Source organism: Nanorana parkeri, unplaced genomic scaffold (assembly GCF_000935625.1).
Source record: "Nanorana parkeri isolate BGI_ZX_2015 unplaced genomic scaffold, ASM93562v1 scaffold1060, whole genome shotgun sequence".
Taxonomy (NCBI): domain Eukaryota; kingdom Metazoa; phylum Chordata; class Amphibia; order Anura; family Dicroglossidae; genus Nanorana; species Nanorana parkeri.
Window position 1 is genome coordinate 501,135 of NW_017307328.1, and position 8,851 is coordinate 509,985.

The following is an 8,851-nucleotide window of genomic DNA, read 5'->3' on the forward strand; positions in this document are numbered from 1 at the left end:
AGCTCAGTGATGTGCGAACTTGGCACTCTATTGACTGTGGTACGGATCAGGCAGCGCCCCCAGAATTCCAATTTACTGGACCATTTTTTTAAATGTATTATATTATAATTTTTTATAATTATTATAAATTTCTTATATTATAATTTTTAATTTCGTGTTTCAAACTTTATCATACCCAGGATGTCTACTCTTGTTTGGACAGATATAGGTGAGTTATTCCTAAGATTTACTAAGAATGACAGGCCTACAATATAAAACAACAAATTTCCATGAAAAACAATGTACCGCTTTGGGATGCTAAAATCCTGAATAATCATACCGCCAGGGAGGTTAAAGCTGTTTTCTATCCAAAAATTCAGATTGTATCACGTGTGTAAAAAACGAAGAGACTGCTCCGGTATTAAGGTGGTTATAATTCAAGCTACAAAATATTCAGGTGTGGCTGAGGGAGGGCTGAAAGCTGCTCTTCACATCGCTCGTATACAAGCTGAAGGCTGACAGTACTTCTATTCATCTCCGTCCAAACATGACACCGAATAACGGACAACTGAGAACCGACCCGGGAGATAGAAGATCAGACAGTTCTACAGTCCGGAGAATGATCTCTGCGCACCAGGCGCGCCCCCTAGCGCTCACTGCAGGGGGAGGAGCTTCGAGGTAAGGCGGGGATTGCACAGGACAGACACCGCCCGGGAACGACGGAGAAAGACCCGAGGAGGAATCTCGGGATCACCCAGAACCGGGCTCTGGATACCTAACTAGGTAGAAGGCGATTCCGCTGCATGTAGGGGGATCGGTCACCGCTACACCCCCATGCACTTCCTGTACCTCCATACTCTAGCGGAAAGTATGGTGTCGGCAGTCACCGCTGTGGTGTCCAGTCTGTAGAGTCACCCTGAGCTCCCCTGTCACCTCTCTTCGCCGGACAATGTCTTCTGCCGCTAGGAGCCTGCAGCAGTGGTGTGCCCAGCAATGTGACGGTTACCCGGGCGTCAAGATCACCGACCTGAGCTCGTCTTTCCGGGATGGTCTGGCGTTCTGCGCCCTCATACACCGCCAGAGACCTGACCTCATGTAAGTACCGCCCCTTCCTGGCCGCAGAGCTTACCATCTACCAGCACTGACACATTACCAATCTGTACCGTTCACTCTGCTGGACTATGGGCGAATCATTCCTTGGGATGGAGTATAATGATTATGAGGAAATGATGTGTGTAAGATTTACATAATAATTAATGATCCCCCATAGCCAGCAATATGAGAGGACTTCTGAGACCTGCCATATGTTATATGTGGTGTAGGACTTCATGTTACTACATGTGTCCATTCTGTATATTGTGTAACGCCTTGTTTGCTGAGAAGGTAATTATAGGTAAAAAAAAAAACATGTTTAATTCATGTTAATGGACTCCATTAATGCTATGGAATGAAATACAGACAAACGTGCCAACTAGCACAATTATAGAAGACGCAACTATGCAATAAAGCCACCCAAAGGCAATGATTCGTCATAGAGCTGAGTACATTCATTGCAGAAAGAACTCTGCTGAGAAAACCGCACATTTGTCATATACACATCAAAAGATGTCATATGCACATTAGATGACAGTACCTTGGTCCCGACATTATTCCCTAGACCAAAAATCTGATGTCTATGGGACGGCCACTTCTCCGGAAACAAATTTAAAAGGCTGGTTAGGATAAACTTTCCCAATTGCCGTTGTTGTCCTCAATGCCAGGACAGGCTGTGTACGGTTCTTCTGCCCTTTTCCTCTGACCGGAACAGGAGAGCTCAGGTTGCACAAGGAGAGGAGAGATGTCCAGAGACATCCAGGCCCAGACGATCATCTCCATCTTTTGACTTGTGCATGGGCATTACTTTCAGCTATGCAGTAAAATGGCCTTTTAGCAATCCCTTACATTTGTAATCAATCTGGTATTCTCTTTCACTCCCCTACACTGAACTAAAGAGGACCGCTCTAGTTTCAGAAGAGAGATGTCCTGAGGGGTATGAATCACCTGAGTATGTCCATCTTTTGATTTATGCATAAGCATTACTTTATAAATGGACACTCTCTATGCAATCTCCTTAGATTTATTATCAGCTATGAAGTTTGATAGCTGCCTACCTGAGCAATCCTTTACATTTGTAATCAATCTGGTATTCCCTTTACCCACTGCCCTAAGGCTCCATTCACATATGAGCGGTTTTCAGCGCATATTCAGTCGTGCAATGTTCAGACTATTGTGGGGACCTGTGGGACAAAACTGCACGTGAATAGTCCAGGGGAGGATTCCGCACATTTGCAGCTATAGTAATAGCCGCAAACAAGCAGAATCCACGCAGTTGTCCAGATTTTTGTGTTTTCGTGTTGTGCGGGAAGTGCAAACGCTATATGTGCATGAAGGCTAAAGAGGAGAGCTCTGGTTTCACAGGGAGATATATCCTGAGGGGTATGATTCACGCAAGCATGTCCATCTTTTGACATATGCATGGGCATTACTTTCTCAATGGACATTGTGTCACAAACCTTGGTGTAAGCCTGAGGTGACGAGGAAGGCCTTCCCTTGCCGCTTTTGTCTGAGCCACACTGGAGATGAGACAGCAGCTGAACAGACAGAGAGGGGCACGAGTGCCTGTGGCTGATATGAGTGCTTGGCACACTGGAGGTGATAGTGCTGATGTCTAGATGCCAGAGCTAACTGGTGACTGATAGCAAATCAGGCAGTATTGGTGTGAGAAGCTGAAGCCAGGTCAGGAACAAGCCGGATTGGTAACGTGCGGTCAGCGTGGTGCAGGAGCGATATCAGGAGCAGGCCGGGGTCATACACTTGTGGACAAAATGGTAACAAATCAGAAGACAGAGGGGAGGTCAGAAGACAAGCTGAGGTTACAAGGCAGGCAACAGGCAGAGTCAGGAATCAAGCTGAGTCAGACAGGTATCAAACAGGAATGCAGACTACAGCTGAAGATCTCTCAGCAAGTTGCAGATGCAGGAGCCATCTTTAAATAGCCCGTCTGGCGCTAAGAACAGGCGTGCGCACACTATTGGTTTCGCACATGCGCATTATTAGCACCGTAGCGCCGAATATGAGCATTGGCTCGTTGCAGCGATCCAGGCAGAGACTGTACTATGGGTGCTGACTGATTAGAGCTGCAGCTAACGATTATTTTCAAAATCGATTAGTTAGCCGATTATTAAGTTCGGTTAATCGGATAAACAATAAAATACATTTTAAAAAAATGGCTCCAGTGATGGGACTACTAGTTTGTATTGAGATTGCAGTTCATCACAGGAGCAAGCTTGGACCGGTGGAAGTAAAAAAGAAAAAAAAATAGTGTGGTGTGCAATATAGTGAAATGGAAAGTGTAAAATTATACAGCAATGAATGCAAAATGGCACCGGCTATAGAGGACTACAAATCCCAGCTATAGTACATTATACAGCGCAATGCAGAATATAACCAACTATAGAGGAGTGCTCCTCTATAGCTGGTGGAAGATGCACCCTGATAAACTGAGTGATGTGATGGCCTACTGAAACAATCCCTTTTAATTTGTATCCAGGCTTGTAGGCCCTTTAACTCCTTGAATCTAAAGGTGACTGTACAATGGCTCTGTAATATTCGTGGTCAACTTTGGCCACAGATGGGACCAAGATTTGTGGTTTAAGAGATGTGCACTATAAGGAACCCATGGATTGATGAAAGTTAACAATCTATTGTCTGTACATCAGTGATAAAAAAAAAGTCGTCATGCTTTTACCGGTATTACCTGACCTCATCTAATGAGTACATTACAAGTGTGGGATTTCCTCAGTCGAGTTGCTTCTTTCTGGGCTGGCTGTACTAAACTCTGTATGACTATACAGTTGATTGCTACCCCAGCCATCATTTCTAACCCTCAATCATGTTATTATATGCTCTTATGTCTTACTTGTCTCTGACTCATACTGATACTGTATTCTTGTGTCATATCCAAGTGCTTCTCTCTGACCTTGTCTGTGATGATCTGTAATGCTTGATTCTGAGTTCCTCTGAATTTCATGTTTGACATGTATTTACTATTCATAGTTTGAAATGATCTGATAACTGTTAATGGCTTCATTCGTTGAAGACTGGCCATGGACTTTAGAGCAGCGGTGGTGAATTCACTATATGTTGAGGGGCCTCAACTGCAGCCCCTGACCTCGCCAAGGATCACACATAATGTTCCGTATATGTAATGCTTCAGAAAACTGTCAGAGACTGCAGACATACTACAGTTGTGATTGGACACTGGAGACAGCCAGAGACTAGCAAAAAGAGACTGCTTGAGATTACTGCAGCCATAGTCACTATAAATCAGTGCTTCTATTCCCAACCACTACTGCTGGGGCCACACAATAGGTACCAAAGGGTCACAAGCTGCTGAAAGTGCAGACACACTGATTAGGGCAGGCAACCTTGGCACTCCAGCTGTTGTTGACCTACAAGTCCCATCAGGCATGACTCGCTGAGGCATGATGGGAATTGTAGCTTCACCTCAGCTGGAGTGCCAAGGTTGCCTACCCCTGGATTAGGGCAGGAGATCTTCGCTAACTTACATGGTGGACAGTGCAAATGGGAACGGGAACTGGGTGGTGGTGACCACACACTTATATAGGGGAGAGTAGTATTAATCATGACAGTTTGTCTTACCTGCCTGATTGAAGTTCCTCCAGAACTGTTGGTGTCTGCCGGCCACTACAAATTTGGAATCTTTGTGATGTGACTAATACCATTTGATGTCTGTGGGCTGCTTTGAAGCCGACCGTACTGAAAATATAAGGTCTGCCCTACTTCCCCTGAAAAGGAAACACCTAGTGGTGTATTTATAAAAGTAGTGAATCCGACATTCTGCACACATTCACTGCAGGTAAATGGTATGTGTTTTTACCACCAGTGAATGTTTAGCGATATTCACTGGTGGGTGGACAGGTCCTGTTCACTAGTGCATTCTGAAAAAAATAGTTTTCAGGCCCAGCTCCCTAACTGCTCCATGGTGACATCACTGTGCTTGACTGCTGCCTCCTGGGGAAGCTGGGTGTTTGGAATCTGTTGAGAAAGGCTCTTGTAGGTGTTCTGAGTGGCAGCGCCAAGTTACAATGATGTCACCCACTCCTCTAGGCTAAACCTTTTTTTTTAGTTTAGTGTGGAAAAGTTAGACTCTCTGTCAGGTCTTTGTCCCCATTAGGGAAATTCATCTCTTAGTACTGGTGACCATGAAAGAAAGGGGAAATCCAACATGTTACAGTTGTCACCAAAACAATAGGTGGGGGAAATGGTAAGACACCTATTCCAACTTTAAGAGGGGAATTCCCCTCACTTTAGGAGATTTCCTTCCCCGTTGGATCTCTGGCACAAGAAGCGAAGGAAAATTTGGCCAAGGGTACCCGGGCAACAAAAACATTAATTTCTATCCAAAATAAGTTTTGGCTTTACATGCACTTTAACCTAAGAGGGGAATTAGAGCTGAAAACCTCATGCATCTTCATGTTTCCAGTTACAGAAACTGTAGAGCTTTTTTTTTAGTTTTGAATAGAGTGGAGACGGGTTAGATCTTCTGCCGGGTTTTGTTGCTTTCTACTTGTTCAATGCCTCTATGTACACTTTATTCCAGTGTGTTCTGGACTCGGCTGTATATACTGTACTGTGTGCAATATATGCTGTCATACAATTGATAAAGCTTTGGGGCTCCACCCCATTCAGGAAATGGGCACACTTTTGCTGAGATATATAATACTGGCATGGCTGTTTTATGCTGGGAGCATGCCCAATCGCGTTCCCCCAGCACAGCTTGTAGTGCTAAGCAGATATATATTTTTTTATAAAAATCTGTAGAATGTCGAAAACATGTATTATGTTATTTCTTATATGGTATATAATGTGATCCTGAGCTATAATATCCAGGATTCCAGGCTCTAGTAGCACACAGTTGCTGTCATATCCACCTGTCTTTTTCTTCATGGATGTTTAGAATGGAAGAAAACTGAAATTGTGCATTGTAATGGATCCATGCTCTGCCTTGGCTGAGGAGAAACAATCCTCGCTTTCACCCTCCTCCTTCTGACACTCACACGTACCTCTTCTTCTTATTTCTCTCTAGAGACTTTGGTGCTCTCTCAAAAGAAAATGTGCTCGAGAACAACAGGCTGGTAAGTTGTAAGCCTGATGTGGAATATTTTTTTTAATTTAACTGACATTCTTTTTGCTGCAATTTTCTGCAAAAGTTCACATGCGTACTGTTTATTAGTGATGATTTCTCTGCACTTGTAGTTTTAAATGTTTATTTTAGTTTTGAGTGTTCTGGTCATTTTTAAAAAGTATTTTTAGTATTTTGTACTCTGTAGAACTGCTGCCTTGTGCGACAAAGGAACCAAAGTATTAGCATAAGACTGATAACTTTTCATTGTTCCAAACATTTGGAAGTTTTTCTATTCTGACTTGCAGATCCACTGTTCAGTTTAAGGGATCGGTTCACACCACAAAGTCCACGTTCCAGTGCGTTCGGCCTCTGGAACGCAAGCCGGCGGCTCCCTGCGTTCAGGGTCGGGAGGGGCCGTGGTGGTGCATTGAAGTCAATGGCACCGCAGCCACGCCCCCCCCCACCCGCAGTGCGATTGCACGCACTCGGAATGCAGGCATATTAGTGCCTGCGTTCTGGTCCAGTGCGATCTGCAAAAATAGTGCAGAAGTGTTAAGCTAAAAAGTGGTTAACTACCACGAGGTTAACAAACGTCCCATGCGTTGACATGTGTTTGTGATGTATTCAGCAGAGGCATCCAGAGAAATTGAAGATCATCATCAGAAGCTACTCAGCGCCTGTATAGCTTTAGGCTGGGTTCACACCTAGGCGTATCGAATATGCGCGTTTGTCGCGCATTTCGTGCCGCGTGTTTTTTTACTGCGATTCGTGGTAAAAACGCGTGACAAATGCGCGTTTCCGAGGGCTACCTGGCTGTATCCCAATGGATACGCGCGGCAAATGCGCCCCAAAGAAGCTCCTGTACTTCTTTGGGCGTAGGGCGTTTTGCAGCGCGTTCCTACGCGCTGTAAAATGCCAGGGTGGGAACCATGCCCATGGGCAATCATTGGTTTTCACACGTTGAGCGCTTTACAGAGCGTAGGAACGCGCTGTAAAACGCCCAGGTGTGAACCAGGCCTTAGGGAAACATCTAATAGGCTTCTGATTCCATTGACTTGTATTGCAGGTTTTAGGAATTGTCCAAAAGTTTTAACACCTGCTGTAAGTTTCTACTGAAAGCACAGTGACATGGAACATTAAGGCCGTGACACACTGCGCTCAAAGCCGTGCAGAGCGAAGAAAGCTGTCCGGCATGGAGCTTTGAGTGCATGCACATGATTAACTGCACCTTCAGCCAATCGGCTCCTGCGTAACAACTGGCCAGATGTCGCGCTGCAACAGAAGATTACATTTTCCATTTCGGCACGCTCAGCTACGCGAGCTCTCGCAAGCTGTGGTGCCAAGGAGAAAATTACATGACACACTGCTCGCGAAGGCAGCGTGCCACCGCTCCGCGCTGCTTCGCGTGCAGTTTGTCACAGCCTTTGCAGTTCCTTGTCTCAAACATGAATGTTGACTAGTACATTTGCAAGATTATACAGAGCATTTGGGAAGCATTTAAAATGTTTTCCAAATGCTTACTGATACTTTCTTGAAGTGTATGTAAATCCTAACAATGAACTTTTTATGTGCTACTGTGGCCTGTGTTTTAATGTATAACTGTTAAAGTGGAATACACCTGTTGATCATGTCAGAAATTCAGAGCTGTCCTGTGCATACTTCCTCTGTTATCTCACAAAGTTAATTTAGTCCTCCTCGCTCTTATCTTTGACTATGAGATATAAAGTGTGTATGTTGTACAGATGAGGTGGGTTAGAAGGCTTGAGTAGCTTAGCCACATAACAGCTAGGCAGGGCTGACAACCCAGTCCACAAAAATGCTGTGTGTTGTCAGCCCACAACTGGACTGAGTCCATTTCGACAGAATCAGCTGCCTATTTGATGACCTATTCCTGGTGACTTTTCTCACCAAGACAGAAAGTGAGGGAAGAACTAAAAATTATGAGTTGTCTAACGAGCAAGAAGTGAAGGAAAATATTCCAATGAGTTCTTATGACAACTCTCTAAAAAAAGGAATTCTAGTTATTTTGAGAGATTTACTTTCACTTCTTGTTGCATATTCAGGACAGGAAGTGAAAGGAAAAACTCCTCAGCAAGACACAAACGGCAAAAATTAACCTGACGGGATTTAACCCTTCCATGCTGTTTCCAAAACCTAACAATATGGATTAGGGCTGCAACAACTAATCGACATAATCAATTATAATCGATTATTGAAAAAGTTGTCAACTTTTTCAATAATCGATTAATCGGCTTCCGATCAGTTGGCCCTGTTCACGGCTCCCCACACGCTGCGCGCCGCACCTCCTCCCCACCTCACGCTCGCCGCTGCCAGACCCGCCCGCATCCACGCTCTTCACGCCGCACCTCCTCCCCGCCTCACACTCACCGCCCGCCCACATCCACGATCGGCACAGGGACGCGGGGAGATGTAGTAAGGAGGAGCAGGTGTGGGGGGATGACAGCCGCCGATAGACAGGCCCGATCTCAGAAGCAAGTTGCTGGAAGACTGCTCAGGTAAGCCTGCACTTTCCCACACATGGTGCTCTATAATGTATTGCTGGGATTTGTATTCCTCTATAGCTGATGGTACATTGTGCTGTATATTATACATAGGACTACAAATCCCAGCAATACATTATACACTATATGTATAATGTATTGCTGGGATTTGTTGTACTCCTCT